We start from the raw sequence: 17,765 nt of genomic DNA, 5'->3' as shown, positions 1-17,765 counted from the left end.
AAGTGTGAATTTTCCTACAGGCAACCACAACGATTGCCGCTTCCAGATTGTTACCAGACACCAACTGCTTAAATAATGCATGCTCAGCTGATGCCTGTACTTGGTACATTTTCTAATTGAGTGGTCAGGAAAATTTGCAAACACTCTGTCATTTAACATAAATCCACTGCCTGCTTACAACTACAGAGTAATTAATTTTAGTGCTGTTCAGAATTATTAGTTTCAGCTGGAACATCTATCTTCACAATCATTGCTGTTTTCACTCTCCCTTCTGTTTATTGTTGTTATTTTTGTTGTTTTGTGGGGTTTTGGTTTGTTTTGGGTTTTTGTTGGTTTGGTTTGGTTTGTTTCCTCATACCCTTGTTAAATACTCTTGAAACATGAAAGTGTTATTCTTACAAGGCCACTGTTTGTGGCAATATTAACATGTTATTCTAGTGTGATGCCAATAACTGATTCAACATTTCCGATTCTTATATGCAGTAATGCCCTTTGAGTATCTGGCTGACTGGCCAGATGTAGTTGTCAATGCTAAAGGAGGGAAGCAAGTGAAAGACTTTCTTTAGAGATGTAATTAATTTATTAGGTTCTAAAAGGGCTTACTGTGTGATAAGGACTGTGTATATTTTTCAGTTCACTGCTTTATTTTGAGGAACAGTGTGTCACAGACTAAGTGCTGAAAATAACTGGGGGCAACAAAGTTACGTTAAATCATTTATCATATTTTTCAACATTCTTAGCATTTAACTCATAGTATTAATAAGCCTTTTGGCACACGAAAGAAATTATATCTTGCAGATTTATTTGCAAACCTTGAAGTTATGAGAATACCGGAAAGGAAATCTCTCTGATTACTGATTACAATTCTGCAGACACAAGGGATATTGCTTTTTGAAGTGGTTAACCCTCATTTGCAAGGTGGACTTGGAGTTACATCAGTAAGTATTTAAGAAGGTGTTCTGTCATGGTCCAGTCTTCATCACGTCCACTGTGACCAGAAAAATTGCGCAGCTGGCAGGTTTTCAGTGAAACTGTCCATTCCCATCAGAGCTTTGAAATAATCATACTGTTCACCTTGCAGTTTAATATGACATGTAAATTTCTTCATTTCCACTCTGTGATCGTATTAAACAATAATGTTCAACTGGAAAAATAAAAAAGGAAGAATTTGACATTAAAGTGAGAAAACCAGTGTAAACACAACTCACTAAGAGATTAGCCACAGTTAAGTATTTCAGGATGCTTGTGGTTATCTTCATCTAAAAAATACAATAGTTTTCTGTGGATGGTTTTGTCTCCAACTGTTCTCAAGTCTCTTTAGGACTGCCCAAAATGAAGCTGATACTTGTTTTGTAAGAGCTTTGATACCAAACTGCCTGTTTTCTTGTCATATGACTCAGTTTTAATCTTAATGAAATTATACCCTGGTGAGTGGCACAGTGCCATCATTAATTATTAAAAAAAAAAAAAGAGGAACTCAAATATGTTGTAATTTGTTTCCACATTTGCTGTAGGCACATATGAGAAAAAGGAAAGATTATGGACATTTAGTGAGCAATGGCACATAAATATTTACTGGAAAAATGTTAAAAAATAAAATTCTACACCCGATGAGAGTGTTCTGCAGAAAGATACCATAAAAACACCACCTATGTTTTCTCACCAGTTTCATACCTGAATTAAATGACATATTTAGCTCTGAAAAAAAAAAAAAACACAACACAATAGTACTGAATTATTTTGTGACTACATTTAAATTTGTATCTGGTGCATCTGTGATGTATCAATGTGATGTCCAGATCTTTTTTTGCAACTGTGATATTGGACCTTAAACCTGACATTACAGATTTTTAAGAAACATGCAAAATTATGCCCACTGACATCAAGAAAATACTTGATAAGAAGTATGTGAGACATATGAAATAGAAATTGGAAGAAAGCTCTAATCATATCTATTTGGTAGACTATTAACATGCTGATGAAAACTGTCATGCAGCTGGGATCTTCCCTTTAATACTGCAATTAAATTTTTTAACAAAACAGAGGCTTAGTCTTTAAAAGGGCAGATCACGCATGTGAGAAATAATGCAAACATTATGACACTAAGCTAGGAACAAAATAACATTCAAGCCTCTTAATTAATCATTACAAAATACTGAATTGCAGCATTATATGAGCAGTGTTTCTGGTGGCATAAAATATTATGGGATTATGTCTCATGTAGAGATAAGGTACTGCGGTTTAAATGTACATAAGTAACATATATGCATAAATATCTCAATGTGTTTGTTTCCAAATGATTAGTAATGTCTGACATTACTCATGATACTCCCTTTATTAATTAAAAACATTTTCATTTAATTCAGGGTATTTTTATTAAGAGCAGCACTTTGCTGCTCATCATTGTATTTTGACAGCAAACTGAATTCTTGTTCACAAGTATAGTATTTGTTTAGCTCCAGGCATTTGTGTTTGGATTACGAGAAGCCTGATTGGTTCACAGCCAGGGGCACAAAAAGGTCAAACTGTCCTTTCTTAAAGGCTCTTTTTTCCTTTCCCCCCACCTTTTTTTTTTTCTAAGAGTTTGGCTCATTAATCAGAGTTAAAAGAAAGGGGAAAAGGCAGTGACTTGAAATCATTTGATTCTTTTTCAAGGGGTATTTTAAAAAGCAGAACTCAATGTTAGTGTTAGAGGTTGAGTAGATGTTTGTATGGATCATACTGACATAGTTCTGACAGGTGACCTGAAACCTTTCAAACTGACATCTGTCACAGAGACAGACAGAGGGTTTTTTAGCCTCAGAGCCTGTTTTCATGACATTTCATTTTTTCATCAGATTTTGAGAGAAGGGAAAAAAAAAGAAGATGAACTTGAAAAAATCTTGCCAGGGGCAGAAAATGAGATCAGGTTTTCTGCAGCTGTCTAACTCACCTTTAAAGGTTAGAGGTCCAGGCAAAGTGAAGAAAAAGGTCTCATTTTGATATTATTAGCTAAAAGGACAGATTACTTCTTTAAGTCTGTTTCTACAGTTGCATAGCCAGTATAGGACATTATAGAGGTGTAGGTAGTTAAGGATGGTTTGGGTTAGCCATTACAAATCCTGATTTCCAGCATTTACTTGCTCTTTGCACTAAGCTGAAACTTAGGGGTCGAATTTAACTCCTATATAGATTTGAGATGAAAACTTCAAATTTCTAGCATATGGAAAAATATTATATGATAAAATACGAACCAATATTTATCTTCTGGTTTAATGTTATTCAAATCTTTATTAGGAAACCATGACTTCTATTTTAAATTAACATGGATGCACATGCAGACATCTGCAACACAGGCACCACAGCAAGACTACATTTTGAAGTTAAACTTTACAGAAAACACACATGAAACAGATTGAACTAAGTAGAAATTTTGTTTCCATGCATTTCCCAGTGGTCACCATGGCCCTTCCGCTTTCATAGAAGAAGGTCAGACCATCAGAAACACCTGCTTTTTCCACACCTGCCACATTAAAACTCCAGATAGAATTCACTGTCTTGACCAGCTTTGCTCTGTCACACTGGAGTGGGAGAGGTGATGAAGATTTTTAGCAGCCTCTGGTATGTACCAACATGCCTGAGATTAAATGCCAGCTATCTGCTATAAAGGCATCCGATCCATTTAGCCTATCATAATCCTGAAATCCAGAAACACTTCTAGAGACAGAAAAAGAGATGAGAAAAACCTCGTATCAGGCCACAAGTGGGCAGCCAGTGACACTCCTATTCCATCAGAGGTGTATCAACTGAGCCACTGGGGTGAAGAGGGAAACCTATGCTAGAAGTACCAGTTTAATTTTGTTGTCATAACTGCAGTTAAATATGAGCTGAACTTTTTCCAACACAATTGCTATGCTGTGGTGGCAGCAGTGGCAGGACAGACTCATGAATCAGGTTGTTGTCCTTTCTTTCCTTTCTCTTGAGAAGAGGAGGAAGGAAAATGAGACTGACCTTAATTGTATCTCAACTGGTCTGGAAAGACATCTTCAGTACGTTATTACTGTCAGCCATTTACTCTTGCTGAAGCTGGGCAGGCTTCAACAACAAATGTTTGCCCAAAACTTATCAGGTTTTTGGTACTGTCTTGAGATTTCAGGATGCATTCCTGAAAATCATTAATTTGCTCTCAAGCAAAAGGAGAGCTGAATGATGTTTTTCTTGCACATTCAATTCTACTGAAATATAAGAAACTCTACAAACTGAAATAGTTCTTTCATTAATGCCATTTTTTGGAACTTGGGATGTAGGAGTTAAAATCAAAACCAGTATTTTCATGCACTACTATATTACAGGCACAGTTTTGCACTTTTGAGGAAAATACTGGTGTCTCCATTACTTGGAACTGTAAAGAAACCTTAAGAATAGCTCGAGTTGTGCTGTAATCAAATATACAACATTACCATAATCAGAAATTAGACAGACCATTCCAAGCAAACAATCATTGGTTTGTGTGTAACCTATCACCCTGACACCCTGTTTTCTTTCCAAAACATTTCATACAATACTTCCTTTGCTGATGCTTATTGTAATGAATAAAAGGCAAACACCTATATTACAGTGTCAGTGGTACTCATAGTCACAGATTAAATAAATGTTCTCCTGATCCTCCTCAACATTTAGCAATTAAGTTAAAAGGAATTTGACAAATAACATAAAGGTAGAAAATGTGATGTTTCCTTATGAAAAATAAACTAGTTCTGAATCTGTGCACTGGTCTTTCAGAAACTCCTTCCTTTCTCTCTTTTTTGAAAAATAGAAGTGAATGACTACTTTCATAGTAGCATAACATTCTTCATCTAGAATATATTCAACCCCATATAAATAATATTAATGTTAGTGTTCTACCTTACCAGATCATTTGACTTTCTCTTTTCTGCTTTTTAAATGATCTGGCCTAGTCCCATCAAATGTGGATTCACATAATCCTTTTTTTCCCTTTAGTGTCAAGGGTATTGGTAAACATTGCAAGGATATAGCTAGTAAAATTTTTCCTTAATCAGAGAACATTAGACCATATTTTATCTAGGTGCACTAAACAACAGGTGTGAATTCAGAGACCACGGTAGGCTCTGTCTGAGGAGTTAATAAGCTCGTGGAGGGAAATATAGAAGTTGTGCAGAAGAGCTGCATCTCCAGAGTGCCAGGCTTGAATTCCATGTGTGTTTTCACAGGTGTTTTATAGGTTTGTAAATTTAAAATCATTTTTGAAGAGTTAATCCTTAGCCAGATAATTCTACTGCTGCCACAGACCCAACCTTTGTCAAGCACCGAGGACTTACAGCCTCAATGAAATTCCTGTTAGTATCTGTGCAGAAGCACAGGTCTGTGCGAAAATCTTATCTCTTGAACTTGCTGGACAAGAAGAATTCAGACCCAGCTGTGTACAAGATATTTAAATGCTCTGCAGAACAGGTAAAGCACAATAATTACATGGCAGGAAAAATGGGCGATATGGAAAGATGGAGAAGACTGAAAAAAATGAGATAGTATTTTCTTAGAAGGGAGTATGCCTCTGGCTTTATGTTGGCTGTGATTGTGCAGTTTCACATATCTCAAGAGAAATCACTCTTGAGGTTAAGAAAAATATCAGTGGGAAAGATAATGGAGTTTGGAGGTAAAAGAGCTACAATTTTGAAACTGTAGGTTATTTTTTTCACAGGAGAGCAGGATCCCAATCTTAGAAGTCCAAGCTGATCATATAGAGAATGAGTGGTAACAAGACAGTTAAGCCCATCAAAAAGGAATTAATTAAATGCTGTGAGGAAAAAAAGAAGCAATCATGGGTAGTTTAGAAAATCACCATCTGGTATTTCCAGCGCAAAAGAATCTCTGCCACTTTTAGCAAATTAAAAAGAAAAGGGTGGGGGTGGGAGGAAGGTATTTAGGGTCATATAATATATTTCAATCACTATTAGTTACTATTGAGTTCAGAAATGAATAAAAATAATATATATTCAGAACAAAGCTAATGCCAGACATGAAATACTCAATAATAGTGTATAACATGTATAACATGTATGCATGTTGCTTTCCATTCCTCTAGAGGGTATTGTACTCTTATGGTATTGACTTTGAAAGGGCCTGGATTCTTTCAGCTCCTACTAAGGTTAGTGAAAAATCTAGGTGTTCAACAACTCTAAAAAAGCAACTGTTTTTACTGAGATGAAGAGCCATTTTCATAATCACAAAAGCACTCAAATCATGGTCTCCCACATTACCTTCAGGAAGTTTCTCTTCCCACTCTTTTCCTATATTTTCCCCATATGAAAATGTGGGGAAGGAAATCTGGCTTTGTCCTGGTTTGATGATTCTTTATGTGGTAACAGGAATTCAGAATAATTTTCTAAAATAAGAGAGTTAATGGTTAACATTCACTTAACATCTATGTCCACCCATACACTTCAGTATTTATAAGACAGATAGATAGGAAAAAGAGATACAAGAAGGTCACAGCAGAAAACTAAGTAAGGTTAAGCTTTGTAATATTAGCTTTTTCATGTAATTGCACATTGACAGTAAGCATGGGAACTGGAGATGAGTAATAAACCTCCATTTCTCAGCTTTTTCAAGAAATATCATCTGTCTGATGTGTTTTAACACCTTAGCCTGTTCTTGCTCAGAATGACCTTTTCTTTTCTTTTGGCACGTAGCACATTACAGGAAAGTTTGTAGAGAAGATTTGCATAGTTAATTGCAAAAATGAACTCAATTTGTCCAAAACTTCTAATTACACAGTTCGATAGATGTGTTGAAAGTTCAATCTTATAGTTAATTTTCATCAATATTCACTGGATCATCTTGCATTTCTGGATATGAAACTCCTCAGAGAAAGGCTGAATACAAGTGAATTATTCATTTTTACTTGAAGTCTGAGATCAATAAGTTAATAAAAATTTATGAAAACTCAAATCCCCAAATTATATGAGTTCGCTCAAAACAAATTTTCCACAATAAATCTAGTTCCAGGTCTTAATCCTAGATGCAAAATAGAATCATAGAATCAGCTGGGTTGGAAGGGACCTTGATGACCGAGATCATCAAGTCCAACCCTTGATCCACTACCACTGTAGTTACTAGACCATGGCACTAACTGCCCCATCCAGTCTCTTTTTAAAAATCTCCAGGGACAGAGAATCCACCAGCTCCTTGGGAAGCCCATTCCAATGTCTGATTACCCTCTCTGTAAAGAAATTCTTTCTAATATCTAACCTAAACCTCCCCTGGCACAACTTAAGACCATGCCCTCTTGCCTTGCTGATGGTTGCCTGGGAAAAGAGACCAACCCCCACCTGGCTACAACCTCCTTTCAGGGAGTTGTAGAGAGTGATGAGGTCTCCCCTGAGCCTCCTCTTCTCCAGGCTGAACAGCCCCAGCTCCCTCAACCTCTCCTCATAGTTCATAAATGCCAAATATGAAAATTTATTTCTAAAAAATAGATTTTAGACTAATTTTTTTTGGTTGTTGCTACGTTAAATATGCAGTTCTGTCTAAGAATTACACTAGGAAACAGGAAAAGTATTACCTTGGTTTCCTGACTTTTGCTGACTTCTTCTTCTGTCCTTTAAAAAAGTTTGTTATTTCCTATGAGCATCTGCCTAGCCTTAAGCAGGAACAGAGCTTCTTAAAAACAATTTTTTTGCCTTACCAGTGCCAGTGAACTGTTTCAATAGAAGTTGCCATGATGCAATAATTATATTCAATGTATTATATACCATTCATAATACAAATTAAGGTTCTCAAGGACCTACAATGGCCATGGGAGAACTGGAGTCTTTCCATAGCTGTGAGATTTTTAAGGTGTTTACTATGCTGTTCACTAGCAGAAAGATGCAGCAAACACTGCTTGAACTTTACTAGAAAGAGAAACCTCTGCTATCTTGGAAATTATTGGATAAAATCTTGAATAGAGGCTATCCAAAAGTGATCCTGAAAGGAAGTAACAAAGCAATGTGAGTATAGAGATAAAATGCAAAGTGTTTTTTGACAAAAAATTCAAATTATCTTCTACATCAGAAACCTCTTTTATTAAACTAGGTCCTTCCCAAGTCTCATACCCTGAGTGTTAAATTCACCTATTTGTCTCCACAGACAACTGCCCAGTACAGCATTGTTGTGGTTTAAAGACAAATATTGCCAATAAAATGAACTACTTCACCTTTTTATTCCCTAGTACACCCCCCCCCCCAAAATATAGAGAGACAAAAAATGCAAGAAAGTTATAGGTGAAAAAATAATGGTTTACTAACAAGATAAAAGAAAATAGCATCACTACAAAGGTAAAAGGGAAATGGCTTACCCACAAAAAAGGGAGTTCACCACATCACATGGTCCCACAGGAACAAAGGGGAAAAAGAATGGCAGAAGGTCATCCCTGCCAACTACTCCCATCCACCGAAACAAAAGAAAACAATGGGAGAAAGGGGCAAAAGCAAAAACCCAGGAAAAGTGTGCGGATCACAAGGAGCCACACTACCAAAATGGCCCCTCCATGCCACTCAGGTTCAAGTCTCAACTGCAGTGATGGTACCACTCTCTTTGTTCCCTGCCACCTGTTGTCCCACTTGGCTTGGCTGGGCTGTGGGCGGTAGCAATTTGTTTCAGTCTCTTCCATTCAGTGATCCCAGCACTGGCAGCGGTTCCAGCACAGGCAGTGGTTTCATATGGCGAGTGAGTGGTGGGTGAGTGGCGGGCAAATGGCAGCTGTGCTGTGGTGCTGCTCCAGCAGCAGTCTGGTGCAGGAATCCTGGGCAGGCAGCAGCAGCAGTGGCACTAACAGCAGTGGTGGTGCCTGAAGCAGCACTCCAGCAGTGGGCAACTGTGTCAGCATGGTGACTAGGGCAGTGCAGCTTTTTTTGCTGTCTCAGCCAGGCAGAGACTGTTTCTGGTGGCAGCTGAGACCCCAGAACAACTTTAACCCATGGCAAACTCTACCCCTCCAGAACTCCCTGCAGCAGGAGGGCAGGGTGGCCATCTTCAGATGACATAACGGTATGAATATTCATCGCTGTAACTCCCTTCCCTGGTTTGTAGCCATAACAAGCATCTGTATCTCATATATTTGCATGCCTGGCTTATCCGAGAGCCATGCTCCTCAATCTTATCAGGATGTATTTAGGTTATGGTGAACAAGAGTCTTTACCAAATATTATTCTATGCCGATCAGGTGTTTTACATTTCTGGATCTTATTTACTGCAAAGACTGGGAATTTGAGACTTTCTTCTTCTCCCTGCTCTGAGATAGGAAGTAAGATCAGATACATCTTTTTTTTTTTTTTTCCCAAAAAAAAAGAAAGAGCCTTGTTTCTGGGGAAAAAAAAAAAAAAAAAAAAAAAACAAACCACAAAACCAAAAAAAACCACCACAGCTTGATCCTGCACAGTGTCAAGAATTTACCAAAAGGTCAAATAAATAATGTGAGGGTATGTATGTATAACAAAAGCTGACTAGAAACAGGCCTCTCTTACAGAAACAATGGCAACAAAGCATCTATCTTGAGAGAGCAATATAGCTGTTAAGACCATCAAGATAAAACCCACCTGAAATATTTTCTTTTACACTTTATCTAACATCTGTAGACCTCTGTGTGCTGTTTCTCTCACACAGGTGTGTTTATACAGATGGGATTTATCATAAGTAGAGAAGACATTGAGTGCAACTGGAATAGATCTGAGTCACTTTTTAACAGGAATTAAATTAATAAATAACTTAAATAGAAAAATCTATTGAAGATTTCTTTTAAATTCGTTGAACAAGGTGTTGATTATATGATGCAGAGGCTGAAAATTCTTTGAGTTAATGTTTTCAGATATAGGTGGAAGTACCAATCAGTATAATTTCAAGATATGTCAGTTCACAGATTGAGTATTGCTATTTGAAACTCTGCTTAGTGAGTCTTAAGGAAGATGGGAAGTGGACACACTCTACTAGTGTTTAATTGCCACCTGTTAGCCATCATAGCCTTTGCCAGGCAGAATTGGGGATTTTTCTTCATTTTCTTTTGGCTTTTTTCTGAAGAGGTGTTAGTTACTCTATCAAGGAGGATGGAAAAGTCCTTGGAGAAGTTGTATACTCTCTTGTGTGTTGTGCTGTCTCTCAAATACAGATCAGAGACAATGGAGACTGAGAAGCTTTGACACATTCTTCATCTGTAACACATGTAAAAGCAAGAGGAGGCCTCTGCCTCAGTGTTACCTCCCACATGGAAACAATGCTAATGTCTGAATGCCTGAATGGTAGACTTGGATGTGCAGCCATGCAATGACATTAAAATACAGCAGGTTGAGGGAAAAAAAGCGTTAGTGCTATGGTCTCATTTACCATAATTAATTCAACAAAATTGCACTTGAGCAACTGTGAAATGTATTATCAAGGAACAGACTTTGGCCTTGCAGCAAGTGTTTTCATTCCCTTGACACCTACGTGCTCAGGTAGAATCAATGTATACAGAAGCACAATAAACAGTGTAGTCTCAATGGGACATAGAAATAGCAGAAATAAAGGTATATATATTATAGAGAGGCTCTGTAAAATTTCCTACCTCAGCTAACACTGTTTCAACTGTTGCAACATGAGGCAGCTACGTTGCACATTTTATTTCAATTTGTCACAAGCTTACATAAAATTCTTGCTTCCTAGCTATGACTGCATGTGGAAATCTTACAATAACCTTCATAGGGAAGGAGAGAGGAGAGGGAGGAGTTAGCAGAGAAGAAAGGGAGGAGTTTAGGCTGGATGCTGATTGTGGGTTTAGTAGAAATGAGTTCATAATTTTGTTTTAATTCAGATACATATCTTCAGATAAAAAAGTTTGAAGGAAAGAATGAAACAAACCACAGTACTGTGGATTACTTAGACAAAATAAAACCCCAACAATTTATTTAACTCTCCATACATAATTGCTTCCTTTTTTTCCTCTATATATTATTCTTTCTTCTTTTCACTAGGAAATATCCTGGGTGTCATAAAACATTTCTCTATATGATGATTCTGTTCAAGTATTGAAAATCTATTCCAGGGTGTGCATTAATGGCTCTATTTAATTTCTGAAGTCAATATTATGACTCTTTAAGAAAAGTCAAAGACAATTTTGCTACCTACTTGATATTTATTATAAAAAGTTTTAATTTTTTTCATTGAGCAATATAACAAGATAGCAGCTCTAAGACCAGACGCTTTGATGGGGAAACATGAATGATGGGCTTGTGGAAGAAATTTAAATTAGTGCATCTTTTAGAAGGAAAGAACTCCCAAATTATTTATGTATCAGATATCAAAGGTTAAGGCTATGGTCTATTGTTCTGGGCTAAAAAGCCAGAAAAATGCTTACTTAAAATGTCAAGTTTGTTTGTGCCCATATACCTTCAGCATGGAAACCTCTAACATAAAAAGTGCAAATTATGAACTTTCCTTATTCCTATCCACTTGGTTTTCTGTCATTTCACCTTAGTGCACACATAGCATACACGAGTAATACAGCCAGTTGAACTGGGTGTCATCCTCCACTATTTCCAGAAGAGCATTGCAACATCAGAGTCCTCACATGCCAAGCACTGCACATGCAAGGAGCAAGAAACTGGGTATGTCCCTAAAAACTGTCAACTTTGCTTTCTCCAAACTGTAACCCATCACATACCATGACTGTAGCCTAAAGGGAAAGGGGATTCAGAATAGACTTTTTATTTTAGAATTTAGTTTGGCTTGTATTTTCATATAAATACCAGTATTTTATTAATAAATATCTTCTTTGGATTATTCATTCTTTTTTGCTGTAGGTATTCATTGTGTACTAATAAACTGTTCCTGAGTTCTCTCTTTAAAAATTTTATTACAACTTGCACATATTTAGATTTAGAAAAGTTAGTGAACTATTTTAATTATGAGATTACAAGTATAAAATTTCTATTCTAAAGACAACTAAGTCTCTAGACTGCAATTTGTCAATTAGTAGTGCTTTGTTGATGTAGAGGAACCAAAACTAAAGCATTCTCTATAAGACTTTCAAGAGGATGAAGTGTTAATGCTTTCTTAGTGTGTGATTTTTTCTGTCTCTTAACTAGAATTTGCAGAATCTCTTTGCCAGGTCTGCACAATCTGAAGGCATGCAACTGAGATCCCATGTTTGGTGACAACTGCCAGACTTGCACCAGCTTAACTCAAATGTTTGCAGGAATTTTTTGACCTCACAACAGTATAAAGTTAGAGGAAAGAGGAAGAATGGATAATGCCAGCTGTAAAAGCACTGAACCATATTCAGAAGGTAAACTGGGGTAGTAATTTTGCAAAATGCGTTAAATATGACTTGGTAGGATACAGGGAAAAAGAAAGAAAGAAAGAGAAAGAAAAGGAAGAAATGAAAGAAAGGAAGAAAGGAAAAAATGGAAAAAAAGAAAATAAAGCAAAAAAAGACAGTAGGTTTCAGGTGTCTTGGTCCCTATCTTCTCTTCCTCTTTTCCTAAATCAACTAGCTTTCACTGTCCCTCTTAAAGCTCTGCTATGAGAACCAGAATAAAGTCAGTGGTAAGAATGGCAAGAATAGGAATGCACTGTCATGTGCTGAGAGACAAATACATTAAGGCAGCTACTTATTCATCACCAGGGCTGAGCTAGTTGGTCACAGGATGGGTCTTGAGATGAAGCAGCTGTGAAGAAAACTCCCTATGATAACCCCAACTTAAGAGTGCTGAAAGAAGTATTAATGACCACATCATAATTAGTCTAGTTAAACAATACACTGAAGCTTTTATATAATACCCTTATGAATTTAGTTACCCACTGTTCAAGAAAGATCAATTGCAAGTAAAAATGCATGGGAGGACTATTATGAACATGCAAGAGACTAAGATAATGTAGAAGAGTTTTACTACCTTCACTTATCAAGGAAAAGGCTGATAAGAGTTGATACTAAAGTGTTTGCTATGTGGAGAGCCATCCAAAACATAGCTGTACAGTAGAAGAAAAACTGTTCACACAGCACAAGGAAAAGAGAAACAGCAAGAGAAGCAAAGCAGGTCATGAGTATCTTACTGATGGAAATTAGATTTCTAACCATCCAAACTGGGCCAATTCCAGTAGCAATGCAACAGCCATGATATTAGTTTTGATTAGTTAATGCAAAGGGACTCTATTAGATGAACTACCAGCCTTCATCACAAGCTGTTGCCTCATTCTTTCACAAGACTTATTCTGTCTCAGTAACAGTTCATGTGCTTTTTTAATTACTATTTTTGAATCTCTACTGTTTATCTTCATTTTGTCTTTCTGCTGTGCTGTCCTGGGTATTTAAACTGACCCTACAACCATAATAGGAAGCATCTCATGAGAAATTAGAAAAGTATTAAATTTCACGCCTTTCTGTTCTCCTCTCCAGCCTATGAAAAAATTGTGTGCTTAGGGAGAATGCCAAGTCTTGTTAAATAAGAAATAGTATGTCGTAGAGACACAAAGTCCAAGTTTCTAAAATTTGTGAACATTTATGCATCTTTTGTTTATCATGTGTTTTAAGGTATGACCTTTAATCCAAACATAATTTGAAAAGTTACTTGAGATTAGTTTGGCAGCTTAAAATTTCTGTCACAATTTAGCTCTTTTAAAGCAGTAAAAGACTTGCCTAAGTCACTGTGAGCCCTGGGCTGGGAGGGGGAAAGGAGAAAATTGACAAAACTAATTGACCCCACTGAACACAAAAAAACCCTTGAAAATGAAAGCTCTAGAAATTTCCCAAAAAGTGTAGACTGAGTAAAAGTATGTATTTATTTATAGGAAATACTGGCAAATATGTTCCTGTGCAATTAAATGCGGTTTGTGGCCAGCTACAGCTGCTGATAGAGTTGAGCCATAATCCAGTCCAGCAGGATTGGTGGAAGTCCTCCTTGTGTATTTGTTTATTTATATTTAAGGAAGATTGGTCAGCCAGATTTATTCAGAAGGAATAAAAGACTCCCAATAAATTCTTTCTTGTGGGGATTTGACAGCATAGCTTACTTATCTTAATGGTTTCAGACCTCTTGTTGCAGTACTTCGCATGCTTATTAATTGAGAGACTGAATTGTTTATTCCTGATTTTACAAATTTTTAAAGTAGTTTAAAAAAGGTATTGGGCTGATATGTGACCATCCGTTTTCTGACTCTAAGAATCATCATTTTACCAAGAGAGATATATTTTTCATTTGTTGGTCCTTTTGATCAAGATATATTTATCCAAATAGGACCTTGGAACAGACAATGACTCTGTATATCCAATTATTCCCAAGCAAGTCTTAAAATAAAATAGTTCAATAGTCTATAAAGAGATAGAATAAAGAATATGTGTGATTTTGAAGACCTCTGTGTGCCAAATGAGGGATTTGCTTTTACTCACTGTTTTTTTTCAGACTAGGCAGGGTGATCTTTGAACCGTGATTTTTTTATGTAATTAATCAGAAAGAGTCCTAGCTTTTGATGTTTGAGATAGCAGAATAAAGGCATGGGCTGGAGGCTCTGGGAAGGCTAAAACATCATGTAAAACAACTCACTTTTTATTCCTGTTCCTGTTGTAATGACTCAAGGAAAGACCTTGAACCATGTGCCCAGGTCTCTTCAACTTCTCATTCCACCCAAAATTAAGTCACATCAAAGTCCCAGCCTGACAACATTAATCAGTGACTACTTTTAACAGTTTCCAAAATGAAACAAATGTAGTTTGCACAAGTTACTTCAGAGATCATATATGATTTGTCACAGGCTTTTCCAAGCACTGCTCCAACCACCACTTTCACTGAGGCTGCTTTTGAGCTGCACACTGACTCCTGTAAATGGGATTTTCAGACCATTATATAGATCTTTCAGGATCTGCTGCTTCTGCTCTTTCACTTTTTCTTCAGCATATAGCAAAATGTACCACTCCATGCCCTCACAGATATTTCTGTTCAGAGATGAAAGTCACAGATGCCTAACCTGGGCTTCAGTGAAAGGTCACAGAACCCTTAATCCACTGTAAGTAAGAATTTCTCAGCGAGTTTTCTTCGTCAGCAAGTATGACATGCCAGGAGTTTAATAGCAGCATTTTTGCTGCCTCAGTATATTTATATCTTGCATTTAAATGTGAATGTCTCATTTCTCTTTTCTCACATCCATTACCAAAATTTGTTAGATATGCCATCAGCTAAAAAACATGTACAATCTAAGGCTGAATTTTGTTTTCTTTTGTGGACCATGTTGTGTTCTAGACTATATCATGAAGTTTTGCTAGTTTCAAAGAGCAGCACTGCTGCAAAAGCAGGGTATGGGCTCTCTGCTTCTAAGCAATATGTCAAATTCTTACCTTCAATCTTTCTGCTTTAGGAAATTCCATGCATCTCATCAAGAGCCTGTGGATGACAGGTCTCAATGCTTCTGCAGTATCTAAGTGATCTGTTATCAATAAATCATTAGCATGACAAAATTACAGGCAGGATTGCATGTAGTTAGTTTATCACTTAGGCAATCCATATTACTTTCTTTTTTCTCTGTGTTCATAAGGCAAACAAGGGAATACCTCAGTTATGACTCCCACCTGAGGCTTCATCATGACCTAAACCTTTAAGCATCTGTGAAGCTAGATATCCTTGAGCATTACATATGGCCCAAATGTAAGTGCTTATACACTTGGAAGTCTTTAGTGATTTGGGGAATGTCACTTATGTGTAAAATGGTGCTCTAGAGATTTTTTCAGATTAGGACCATACAGAGTATGATGCAAGCTACATTAAAAAGTTTTTAAACTAATTAACTGCTGTAAAACCATAAAATTTTCTAAAGTAGTGGAAATATGTGTTATGGAAATGTAGGTTATCTAGCAATCAGACATCATTACACAAGAAGATTTCAAAACACACACAGGGCTTTTCCAGGGAATTTGAGAGAAAGAGTTGAATTGTTGAAGTGGTCAACTCAGGCAATAAATATACACGTTGATTAACAGTCCCTTGGTTTCCATACATAGAAACTACATTGTTCTCCCATACTACTCCCTTTGTTGCATGTAATTGTTGCATAGACATTTTAATTTTGTGTAGTGTGCCCCCCCCAAAAGTCTTTACTTCATATAGAACTAAAATGTTTCACAACGTAAGTCCTATGTAGAGGAAATTAGGGATTTTGGCAATGTCTTATGTTTTCACTTATTTTTGAAGTTCAGAACAGAAAATCTAGGTCAGTTCGTAAGCTTCTGTGTATACGTTGAGCAAGACTGTCTAATATATTGCATAAGTTACTTTTTAAATGCATTTGACTATGCATCATAAATATACTAAAACTCCTAATATATAAGTTTATACCTCAAGACTATATATGTAACTAGATGGATAAATCACTATATCTTCAAATAATATGCATGAAAGCTATGTATAATAATGAAGAGGTTATATATTGCTTCAAGAGAAGGCAAAATTATTTAACTGTTTCACTTCTCTGGTGCTAACATAAAGGAAACTTCAATAAAAGGTGTCTGTTATTTCAGAAATTTGGTATCGTTCTAAGGCTCATGTGTGACCCTTCCACTGCTTTTTACAGAAAACAGAAAGAGAAATTTTATATCCTTGTTTCTGGTATACAATTTTGGGGGGTGGAAAAAGGAAGAAAACCAGAAAAGAACAGGTACATATCCATTTTTCTTTGACTTTATATTACTCAGTGATGAAAAGTATAAATTCAGACTTCACTGAGTATTTTTTCAGGTAAAAAAAAAAAAAAGGCACATTTTTACTTTAAATCTTCTTGGGTTTTTTTTAAGTTTTGGGTTTTCCAGGTCAAAGGCATTAAAACACAGACATCTTAAACATACATTTTCTCACTTCTTTTTTCTTTCTTCCCTATTTAACTTTGAGACATTATGTTTGCCAACTCTAAAATAGAGATGGGTCAATTTGCAGAGATGTAGGCCTATACTTGCAGGTAACTGTAGTAAGCAGAAGGAAAGAATATTTGTTCTTTATGCTTCACTTGTGGTTCTAATTCTCTCAAGTTGTTGATCTAAAACGAGATTTAACAGTCAGCTGAGCAATTTTTTTCAATTCTTTGACCAAAATGGAAGTATTTTCAGCACTGAGATAATTAAATTGGACTTACAGCATTGTATTAGGAGTTTGTTTACATTCTTGGGGTATTTCATACCATTAAAGCCCAGTGTTTCATGCTATCAGTAGACTTCAGTCAGCTTGACTAGTTCGTATCTCAGTGACGTTATGAAGGTGACTCTATGTGGTGGAAGGGGAGCCATGACCACTGAAAAAACAGAGAAAAACCTGTCAGTGATATGAAAAATAATAAGCTCTTCAGTTTAAAATTATAATATAAGTAAGTTTAAATATAACAACTTATTATAATTGAACATTGGTCTCAAAACCAGTAGCATCTGAAATGACAGACATGTTGCTATTTGGTGTTAAGCCAGTGCCATCTCCTTGGTTAAATATCACATAATGGAGATCTCATAGCAAATATTCTATAACAAACCTCTCATAGCCACCACAGAATGACTGTGACAAAAGGACATCTATATTTTGTGGTCAGTGTTAACGGTATCTTTTATCCATAGATTTCAAAAATTAAGACAAAACACCATAGACAAAAGAGAATTCTTGTACCTGGCTCTTTGGGTGTGATCCAGAACCAAGAAGGTCAGCTGGCAGCCAGTCAAATCACAGTTATAAAAATCAAGCCTGTCTATATACTCAACTTGAGGCTCACCATTCCCGACCACATGTGCACCT

General features: G+C 36.4%; 1 long non-coding RNA gene across 1 annotated transcript; it reads right to left on the bottom strand.

The window, feature by feature from the left end:
• Window positions 1-713: 713 nt before the first annotated feature.
• Window positions 714-17,273, bottom strand: LOC127468979 (uncharacterized). Its single transcript, XR_007903762.1, has 3 exons — window positions 17,167-17,273; window positions 6,258-6,382; window positions 714-1,144 (listed from the first exon to the last, which is right to left on the bottom strand). It is a non-coding gene; the product is annotated as an uncharacterized LOC127468979 (long non-coding RNA).
• Window positions 17,274-17,765: the final 492 nt, after the last annotated feature.

Source organism: Manacus candei, unplaced genomic scaffold (assembly GCF_025592945.1).
Source record: "Manacus candei isolate 608988 ecotype Guabito, Panama unplaced genomic scaffold, ASM2559294v1 h1tg000016l, whole genome shotgun sequence".
Classification (NCBI taxonomy): domain Eukaryota; kingdom Metazoa; phylum Chordata; class Aves; order Passeriformes; family Pipridae; genus Manacus; species Manacus candei.
The sequence above is the reverse complement of the archived record's forward strand: the minus strand, read 5'-3'. Positions and strand labels throughout refer to the sequence as shown.